Genomic DNA, 11,540 nt, shown 5'->3' on the forward strand with positions numbered 1-11,540 from the left:
TGGAACTAGGGTAGGGTTAGTGTAACTAACTTAGGGTTAGAGTAACCTAACTAGGGTTAGTAAACTAGGGGTGGGGTTAGGGTTAGGTTAGGGTTAGCTAACTAGGGTTAGGTTAGGGTTAGCTAACTAGGGTTAGTAAACTAACCTAACTATGGTTAGTTAGAACTAACCTAGCTAGGGTTAGGGTAGGGGTAGCTAACTAGGGTTAGTTTAGGGTTAGTGGGGTCCTAGTTAATCCTAGTTAGGGTTAGGTTAAACTAGCTAGGGTTAGTAAATTAGGGGGTGGGATTAAGGTTAAGTAACTAGGGTTAGTTTAACCTTAGTGAGGTTAGTGTCAAACCTGGTTAGGTTAGTGGTGGAGGAGGTGGTTGGAGGTGGGTGGTGGGGAAGGAGGAGAGGGTGGAGGAGGAGTAGGGAGAGGTGGTGGCGTTGCGGGCGTCAATGGCGGGCATTCAGCGGCGGACGGCGTTGACGCGGAGGCGGCGGTGACGGCGGCCAAGGCAGGTCGGCGGGCAGGCTCCTGGGCGGACGGCGTCGATTCCTGGGGCGGTAGGCGTCGGCGGCGATCCAGGCGGCGACCTCTGGGGCGGACAGCGTCGGCGGCTGTGGCAGCGTTGGGCAAGGGAGGAGAAGGGGGGAGGAAAGAGGAAGGGGAGAGGAAGAAGGAAGGAGGAGAGAAGGGGAGGGTGGGAGGAGCCGGGAGAGGGAGGAAGAAGGGGAAGGAGGAGTAGAAGGAGGGGGGGAGGAGGAGGGAGGAGAAAGGGAGAGGAGGGAGGAATGCAGGAGGAGGAGGGGAGAGGAGATGGAGATGAGGAGGGGACGCAAGAAGAAGAGGGGGGAGGTGGTTGGGGGGAAGGGGTGGGTAGGGTCAAGGGGTGGGCAGGGTCAAGGGGGGGCGTATCCCCGTCATGTGCACGTGTGCGGGACGGGGTAAAAAAATTTACCGTGACGGGATTGAAATGGCACCGGGATGACGGTAGGGGTTATGCGGACACGACCGGGGCGCGTGGGGACGCGTAAAATCGAAAAAGGGCGCGTTCACGCGCAAAATGGGCGTGCGAATACACGTAAAAATAAGAAATATTAATAACTCCCAATCCGGACGTCAAAACGAAATAGCGTAAAAACAAAAAGTGGGCAGGACGACAAGGGGAAAACAAGAAAAATATATGACGGAGGTTTCGGGAGGGGGAAAGGGCGGTCACGTGCAAAAAACACAAAAAACGAACCAAGAACGCAATGAAAAATTAATATCGAAAAATCCGTGCATCGGAATGAGGTGCAGAAAAAAGGAAAACCCTGTAGAAAGATGTGCCCGACAATCCTATCACATCAAAACATAATTCCGACGGAGATAAGATGCATTCACATGGGAAAAACCCAAAAAATAAACTGGAAAATGGGATCGGAAATTAATATCGGACGAACCGTGCTCCGGAATGACATGCAGTAAGGAGGAAAAATGTCCGCAGGAAGGAGTGGCACAGGGTTATCACGTTAAACTGCAGTTCCGGTGGAAGGAGGAGGGGTTCACATGTGAAAAACACCAAAAATACTCCCGAAAACTCATTTAAAAATTAATAAGTAAAAATCCGGAAGTCGAAAGAGGGAGGAGGAAAAAGGAAAAAGGGGGAGGAAGGAACAGGGGACATGGCTGTCAGATCAAATTGGAATTCCGATGCAAACAGGGCAGGTTCACATGGAAAAATGTCAAAAATACACACGAAAAAGGTGTAAAAAACCCGAAAAATGAATAATGGACAAACCGTGTATCGGAATGACGTGGAGGAAAAAGAAAAAATGTCAGGGAAAAAGTGGATGGTAGGGCTATGATGTCAGAGCATGGTTCCGAAGCAAGAAAAGCACGTTCACATGGAAAACCGGCTAAGGTACGCAAAATGCTTCAAAAATTAATAACTCAAAAACCGTGCACCGGAATAGGGGTAGGTAAAAAGGAAAAATGGTCAGTTCAAAGGGAGGAACAAGGTGATAAGGTTGGATTTGGACTTCAGTGAACGTAGGATGCATTCACAGAGTAGGACCTCAAAATCAAGGAATAAAGGAAAACTGCAAAGGAACAGTCCCAAGGGTGGGTGGAAAATGAATGGGTGGGTGGGAAGGGACCCCATCAGGGTAAAAGCAAGGCATGGCAACCTGCATGAGCAGGTTGAGGCATATGCAGAAGGGTATGCAATGTAGACGCGCAGGGACGCATCCCCACACTTAAGACCTGAACGGATAGGGTTAACCGAGCAACAGGGACCTAGGACCATGCCATAGACCATCCACCAACTTCCCCACACTTAAAACATGAACATCACTAAGAAACAGAAGTTGTAGGGTTAGAAAAACTTGGCCCGTTTCGTCAAAAAGCAAGGTTGAGTGTCGATGGCACGTCCAGTGTCGTTGCCGGCTTCTGGAGGTACCAAGGCATCTTCTCGGCACACGTTCGTCATGGCAGGGACCACGCGGCAGCACCCAGGGAGGTAGCTGATGGAAGGAATCGCAGGAAATTTGTTGTTGATGAGGGATACTACACTCAACTCGCAGTCACTCAAATGGAACGAAAGAACAGTCACTCGCCCCATGACTGATATTACTCGAAGAATAATGATGGAAACCCATATCTCATACCCGATTGAGGAATCGACAAGGGGGAAATGGTGCAGAAAGAGTATGCCAGGGTGCACAGTTGATGGTGCATTAGTGCGTCCAACCCATCTGGCATAAGTGCAAGGAGGAAGGCAAGGGAGCCTTACAGTGCAATGTACAGAACAGGGTGATGTGTCTTGTGATGACGGCAAAAACCCATCCCGTGGGTGCATAGGGAAACGGGAACATACCTGACTCCAAGTGTCGTAACGTCCCTCAATCTCACCTCTCGGTAATTGATTGAAGAAACTCCAGTCACACTCAACCCACCCGCTGTCTCACTCTCTGTTGATAAATACAGGAGGGCAGCCTTTTCCTGAAACCCATTGATGTCATCCTCACAATCACTTGTGCAAAGATTGTATGCCTTGTGCACATTTGATGGTGCAACTGTGCATCCCGCCCTGTGCCGGCATACGGTGCGAGAAGGAAGGCAAGGGAGCCTTATGGTGCTGTGCACAGAAACAAATTGTGCTTTGTGCATTGAGAGGCCCATCCCGTGCGTGCAACACTCCATTCACACTTCTCACCTCTCATTTGATTTGAAGGGAAAAGACTGGTCTCTCGACCCACCCTCTGTCTCACTCTCTGTTGATAGTTACAGAGGGTAACCATACTCACTTCCCCATCCGGTTAGGATGAAAGCTCACATCACTCAAGGGGTTGTCGATGAAGATCGCTTCGTCAATTGTTGAAGAGGCGTACCCAGGGAGGTAGCCATCAAATCAAACGTTGTATTGGACAGGAACATGTCGTCTGCTAGAGGACAGGTAGTCACTTTGTAGAGAGACCCAGGACACAGCGTACCAAGGGAGGCAGCTTCGGAATTGGATCCTGGAGATATCAATTAATGAATCCACTTTCTGGACTGCTGGGTGTTACCACCTTTTCCACAGCCAGCTTCCCGCCCAAGGGTGTTTACCACCTTTTCCTGGAACGAGGCCTGCTATGACAGGGAATTGCTTCCTTTTCTCTCATAACAGATTTGTTGTTCTTGTTTTTTTTTTTCTTATTCTTTGTTTTTTTTCTTTTTCTTATTTTCCCCTATTCCCGAGGGTGTTTCCACCTTTTCTCGAAGAATAGGTCGGCATGACAGGGACCTAAGTCCTTTTCTCCCATGACCGATATGTTTTGTTTTTTTCTTCTTCTTCTTCTTTTTTTTCAATATTGAGCAAGGGAATGGTAGAAAGACCATTTGTCAGAACCCACCTCGCCACTGTCGCTGGTGGAAAATAGAGGATAAGAGATCAAGGCTGAAAGGGGGTTTTGAGGGGACAGAGGGTTGCGTCCACCTCATCAGAAGTGGCTGAAGAACGGCTATCAGAAGTAGCATCATAACAAGTACAGTGCCGTGCCAACGAGGGAAAAGATCAAGTGACCGTAATTGTCAAGATCCCCAAGGAGGGAAGTACTTCTTCAGGCGATATCCATTGATCAGAAAGGGATCATCAGAGGCATCAACGGTCTGCACTTAGACAGAACCATTAGGGTTGACGGCAACTACCTTATAGGGGCCCATCCACCGTTGCTGGAGCTTGCCAGGAAACTTGCCAAATTGTGAATCATAGGCTAGGACCAAATCACCTTCTTTGAACTCCTTGTGCTTGATGAAGCTATCATGGTAAGCTTTGCGTCGAACTTACGTGGCTTCCATGCACTGTAGAGCCATCCTATGAATTTCGTCCAAACATTCCAAGTGCAGGAGACGGCGTTGCAGTGAATCATCATCCCCCAAACGCTCTTTGATAGCCACTCTCAAAGAGGGTAGTTCCAGTTCAACAGGAAAAATTGCTTCTGTACCATACACCAACTGGAAAGGTGTCTGTCCCGTTGCTGCTTTATGGGAGGTTCTGTATGCCCAAAGGGCCTCTGTAAGTTGATCGTCCCAATCACGACGATGTGCGGCAATTGTTCTTGTCAGAATCGAGCAGAGGATGCGATTGGTGACTTCGACTTGGCCGTTGGCTCTGAGTTAATAAGGAGCGGACTTGCGATGGCAAATCTTATACAACTCTGTCAACTCTTCCATGACTTTGTTGAGGAAATGAGTGCCTCTATCACTTACCAGCTCTAAGGGACTGCCAAAACGGGTGATGATATTCTCGTACATGAACAGGGCCACGCTGTTACCATCATCCCGCTTTAGAGCTTTAGCTTCACACCACTTTGTGACATAATCCGTACATACAAGGATGTATCGGTTCTATTTCCTTCTAGTGGGAGGGTTGATTGGACCGACGAAGTCGATGCCCCACTTCTCAAACGGCTTCAAAGGAAGGATAGGTTGCAGTGGCATGGCACTTGTCTTCGTGGGTTTCCCCATTCTTTGACAAGCATCACATCTTTTACAGTAATCATAGGCATCCTTGTGAATGGTAGGCCACCAATAACCTGCTAGCAGAGCCTTCCTCGCTGTAGCTTCTCCTGCAAAGTGACCTCCACATGGCTCGTCATAGCAAGCCTTCAGAACAATCCTAATCTCATCTCCTGCAACACATCTTTTGAGCACTTCATCTTTGCCTTTCTTATACAGTGCACCGCCTAGCAGGGTGTAGGGGGCTGATTCTAGCATAAGCTTCTTCCTCTCCCGACTAGAAATACCAGGAGGATACTGTTGGGTTGCCAGCAGATTGGCAATGTCTGCATACCAGGGAGTTACAGTCTCTGCCAAGAATAGGGAAGCATCAGGGAGGTCTAGGTCATCCTGCTCCTCGTCTGCAGTTTGTGGGATACGCGACAGATGATCAGCCAGAACATGGGAACGACTAGGCTTAGTAATCACCTCAAAATCGAACTCCTGGAATAAAAGGAGCCATCTCATCATTCGTCCTTTCACATCTACTTTGTTCATCAAGAAGGATAGGGCCTCATGATCCACATAAAATTTAAAGTGGGTAGATAGGAGGTAATGGCGAAACTTCTCTAGGGCAAACACCATTGCCAAGCACTCCAGCTCTGTCACTGTATAGTTCCGTTCCCGATTAGTGACTTTTCGGCTTGCATAATAGATTGGTTGACAACTTCGAGGAGCCTTTTGGCAGAGTACAGCACCTAAACCTTCAATTGATGCATCAGTGTGTACATGGAACTCTTTCGTCCAATCAGGAGGTTGCAGAATGGGTGCCTCAATCAGACACTGCTTCAGAGTGTGGAAGGCTTTGTCACATTCTTCCGTCCAAGTAAACTCTGCATCTTTCCTCAGAAGCTTGTGCAAGGAAGTTGCCTTTGTCGCAAAATGGGCTATAAACCTTCTGTAGTAACCCACATGGCCTAGGAATCCCCTCAACTGTTTGAGGTTGGTGGGTGCTGTCAGAGCTGCAATCTTTTCGATCTTTGCAGGGTCTGTTGATATCCCTTGTGCAGAGACAATGTGGCCCAACAGAACTCCAGAAGAGATCCCAAAGATGCATTTGTCGGGGTTGAGGGAAATCCCATACTCCCGGCATCGGTCAAAACATTGTTCCAGGTGTTCCCAGTGTTCACGGATCAAACTATATACACAGAAGTCATCCAAATATACCTCAATGAAGTCGTGCATATGATTTTGAAATGCGGCCATCATGACTCGTTGGAAAGTAGCAGGGGCATTGCAGAGTCCAAATGGCATCACTTGGTAAGCGTAGGTCCCCCATTCTGTGGTGAAGGTTATTTTGGACTGGTCTTCCTCTGCGATTTGGACTTGGTTGTATTCGCTGAATCCATCCAGAAGAGGATAAAGCTCATGTCCTGCCACTGTGTCCAACAGTTGGTCTGTGAAAGGGATAGGAAAGTGATCCTTCTTTATTTTAGAATTAAGCTTTCGGAAATCCACACATATTCGCAATTTGCCATTCTTCTTGGGTACAACCACGATGGGTGAAACCCATTCACTATTTGCCACTGGATAGATGAACTCGGCTTCCAGAAGCTTCAGCAGCTCCGCTTTCACCAATGTGGAATAATTCGGGTTCATTCGCCTTTGTCGTTGCCGTACTGGCTTGGCATCAGGCTCCAAGTCAATATGATGTTGACATATTGTGGGATCAATCCCCTTTAGGTCTTTGTAAGACCATGCAAACACGTCCAAATTTTCTTTCAACAAGTTGTACAAGGTTGACAACTCCTCTTCTGGGAGACTTCTACCCACCTTCAAGTGGCATTCAGTGCCTTCTGCATCCACAAAGGTTAACTGCCTTTCACCTTCTACTTCACGAATGAAGGTCCCGCGGACCGCTTCTGGATACAGATCCGACTCCTTCAAGGGAGTGGTGTCCTCTTCTGATGTCCCACTAGAACCAACTTCTTCTTTTGGTGGAGACTTAGGTTGCTCCTTAAGACGTTGGAATGGGATAAGAGTTGTTTCGGGTTTGGTTTCAAGATTAATTACCTCTTGCCTTGAAGACTCCTCTTCCGATGATGACACATCCAGGAACGTCACATAGCAGGGACCCTCTAATTTCTGTTGGGTTTGTCGGACTGGTGCTTGTTGGCACGGTGCATCATCATCATCTTTCTTTGGCAAGGATGGGTTAGGACGACATGAGCCATTGCTAAAAGACGGCTTGTTCTTCTTAATCCATTTCTTATAAAGGTTTTGTATATAAGAAGATTCATTTACCAGACCAAATGGTACCATCACCATTCTGTCCCATAGCATGAGCTCATCGACTTTTGATGCTTCTGAAACTTCTTCCTCGAATGTATCCTCTTCAGGTGGGATAGATTCTTCTAGCTCACTTTCATCACCTTCTTCGTCCATATCATATCCATCCTCTTCTGTCTCTGTCTCTGTTTCTGCTTCTGCTTCTGCTTCTGCTTCTGTTTCTGTTTCTGCTTCTGTAGGAGCTTTGTAACAGAAGAACAGATTCTCTGTTTCCTCTCCTGTCTCTGTCTCTGTCTCTGCTATGGCCATATAATAGGGAGAGCAGTACATCCAAGCTTCTATCTTACTGTCAGAAGTGATTTCAGAAGTCATTCCTGGTTCAGGCAGGAAGTATTCACCCATTGATAATGGCTTGGCATCTTTTGGAAGTCGGCCTATAGTATCCACTGTTAAAGAATGTGCCACTGTTTTCTTGGGAAGGATCTGTTTGACAGCATCTTTGTCTGCTGACGTTCCATCTGTAGCCTCATTAGGGGAGTCAGTAGATAATTCCAAGGAGGTGGATCCATGTCCTTTTTGAGAACCATATAGTTTCAGCACCACTTTGTTGGGTCCTCTACCCAAGGTCAAGGTTCCTTTGAACTAATCCGTCCTTGCTCGGGCTTCAAAAAGCCATGGTCTGCCCAGTAACAGAGGATAGGATGTACCATAAGAGTTTGGCTTCACCACCAGATAGGTTAGCCAATAATCTTTTCCAGCCACTGTAGTCTTCACATATGGGAGAATGCCCAAAGGCTTGATTCTACTCTGATCCGCCAGTCTGATGAGCCATTGGGTGGGTTGCACACCTTGTAGGCCTAGATCCTTCATTGTCACATCCGTCATAATGTTCACTGATGAACCACCATCAATCAGTGCATTTGCGATGAAGCAACCTTCTATCCATACGCCAGTCTCTGGAGTACCTGGATCTAGGAAAGCGTTAGCCACATCCACTTCTTTTACATGCTCTGAAGCCTTGTTGGACTTTGTTGTTGTTGAGGGAGCAATCCTTAAGCCACGTCTTCTTGTCAGTATACTTTTGAACCTTTTCCGGCAACTGGGAGACAACATCAATAATTGTCGGAATGTGAGGTTTGGTTTAAAGGTATCTAGATCTCTAACCAGATCGTATTCCTTAATAGGATCCACTGGCTTCTCTAACCAGTTAGGGAATGGGGCAACACCCATTTTCATTTTCCCTTTTTATTCCAACAGAGGCATTACAGGAACTTCTTTTGCCAATTGTGGCACTTCCCCCCCTTCTGTCTCCTAGACCTCTGGTCCTGTCTCTGTAACTCTCTGTGGCACTGTAGGGCTCTGTATGGCATTGTTAGGCTCTGTTCTGTTCTGTTCTTCTGGTGGAAGATTGAACTTCACTGTTCTGACAGGAGGGTTATTTTCTTTCTGGATAGGTGGTTCCTTCTGCTTTGCACGCGTGATGGCAGCAACTTCCAATTCCACTAAATTGGAGGTAGGCTCTTGGGCCTTGGCCGAACTATCAGTAGCACTAATTTTTCACTGGGACTGGACTTGGATAGTCTTTTGCAGTGTGGCCTTCTCCCTTGCATCGATTGCATAAGGGCTTGTAATCCATTGACCATCGAGGATTTGGACAATTTGGTGAAATGTGTCCCTTTTCTCCGCATCTGTAACACTCCCCTTCTGATCTCTGACCACCGCCAGACTGTCTTCCTCTGTAACTTTGGGAGGGAAATCTTCTGGGTCCGAAATTAGGACCAAACTCTCTAGGCTTGGGTCCAATATCTTGTATTGTCATTTTGGATTCCAGCAAGTTAAATCTTGCGTCTTCTTCCTTCCTTCTCCTATCATGCATCTCCTTCATAGAGCAAATGTCCTCTGTATGGTTCTTCCGCAAACAGTAGGAACAGAAGGCTCCAGGGATGGTTGATTTTCGTGTACATTCAGTGGATAAATGGCCTGCTTGATGATACTTACCACACCAAGTATTTGACCGCATCACATCTCTTCCTACTCCTGCAACGTTGGATATGCTCGCTGTGTTCACTTTCAACGTCTGTAGCTGCTCTGTAATCACATCCATCAACTCCTTTTTGATGTTTGCAACTGATGTTTGCAACTGAATTGGATAAATAATCCTTCAAGCTTTCTCCTCCTGACGTACTGGCAGGAGGGTTTTGAGGAGTTTCTGTAATCACTGCATAAACTGGTTGGGCTGGTACAGAGGGGTCTCTGTTCTGGTTCTGATTCAGTGCTCCTATTTGAACTGTTGGCTGTTGGCTCCAGTTGGTAGGATTCCACTGTTGCTGCTGATTTGTCATTGAGGAAATTGGTTGGGACCATTGTTGTTGTGGGTGAACCACCATTTGAGGCATGGATTGTGGCCACTGTGGATTTGGTGCATTGTACTGTGATACCGAGGACATTTGTTGGTAAGGGTAGGGAACAGTCCCTGGAACTGCATTTGGTGGGTACATCATTCCTGGCATCAGAGGAGGTAGGAATCCTTTTCCTGTATTCATCGCTAATCTAGCTTCCACTTCATCGTACAGTCTTGCACCTTCTGTTGCAGCTTGCAGTGTGGCTGGTCTTTGCAACTCCACAAACTTACGGACTTCTGGTTGTAATCCTCTGAGAAACACCCCCTTCTGAATGCCATCATCTAGATTATGGTTAGTCCATCTCTTCAGGATGGATTCCATTCGTGAGACATAAGCTTCCACTCTTTCTCCAGAGGACTGACTTAGGTTCATAAATTCCTCTCTCATCCTCTCTTCAAAACCTTCACGCCTGAATTTAGTGAGGAAGGCCAACTTCAGGTCGTCCCATGTGCCAAAAGTTCCTGCTGCTTGTCTCTCATACCACTGAAACGCCGCGCCCTTGAAAGTGGCGGGGAATATTGCTAACCAATGCTCAGGGGTTCTGGCATTGTTAGCCACACACGCTACCATAAACTCTGCTACATGAAGATCGGGGTCTTCATTGTACTCTCCCTTAAAAACTGGCAATGGGACTACATTCGCTGGCCTGTCATCAATATTTCCAGGACGGATCTGGCTTGGAAGTGGACCTCCAGCAGGAGGAGGAAGGGCTTGATGTGCCATTGGGACTTCTGTAAAGAGTTCCGCAAGGGCGTCAAAGGCGGCTTCTGCTGCGAGCTCGCTCTCAGCTCTGATTCTTGCTTTCTCTCTTCTCACGTACCTCTAGACTCGTTCTAACGCTTGCCTCTTTATTGCGTCATTCATCAGGGGGTTGGCTCCACTATGTTGTTAGTGCTCCACAGAGGGTTAACAGAAGGCTTCAGTCTCTGGAGGACTCTCTTGCCAACATTTCTTCTACTTCTTTCTTTTCAACGTCCCTGAATTCTGCTTTCATGCCACTGCACAGGGGAAGGTATTCGGTTTGGAAGGTGTCAAAATGCATACGTGTGAGCATTGTGGTGGTGCCATCATCATAGTAATGCCAGCTTCTGATGGTTTCAACAGTGTATGTTGTAAAGAACACTCTGTCTACCAACTTCCAGTGGGTTGCTAATTGAACAAACAGAAGATTATCAATACACCAAGCATCCCATGTATCTTGCTGTTGAGCGTCCACGAACAAATTCCAACTCTTTTCCTTCTTGTCCTTGTGAACCTCTACAGACCAAGACTCCTGAAGCTTCTTCACAATCTCCCACTTGATGTTGTCTGGAAACTTCTCAATGAATGCCAAATCTTCCATGGATGGTCATTCTCTCTGTTTCTACTCTTCAGTTTGTTCCCAAACAGTTTGCCACCAAGATGCAAGTTTCTGCTGCTTCAACAGGAAGAGGAAACTCTCCACCACATAAAGCATGCATCATGATGGTGATGTGTTTCCGCCATTGTGGGATGAACTTCTTGTGGAAAGTGGCTTTAATTATGAGAAATTCCAACTCCTCAGTGGAAGAAGGAACTTTACAAACATCCATTGAATTCTTCTCTTCTTGGCAATGCCATTTCCTTCATTTTCAACCTCTTCTAGTGCTTGTTGATGGCAAGTTTCCCCGGCTGCGCACCAAAAACATGGAGCCCCAAGAGGAACACCAAGAAAAAGGAAATTCTCTTGCAAGAAAATCTATCTTGTAACATCAACAAGCTTGTTTATCATGTTTCATATGATCAGAATGAAGAAAAGAACACCAGGCACAACAAATCTTCATACAGCATCATGTAGATCTCCCACGGTTTTTAATAGAATCAACCATATTCTTCAATATCTTCACAAAATCCATCAATAGAACAAAGAAAGCAAAGGAATATAC

The sequence above is a fragment of the Lygodium microphyllum genome, chromosome 2 (assembly GCF_053477565.2).
Source record: "Lygodium microphyllum isolate KBCC chromosome 2, Lygodium_microphyllum_v1.1.10, whole genome shotgun sequence".
Taxonomy (NCBI): domain Eukaryota; kingdom Viridiplantae; phylum Streptophyta; class Polypodiopsida; order Schizaeales; family Lygodiaceae; genus Lygodium; species Lygodium microphyllum.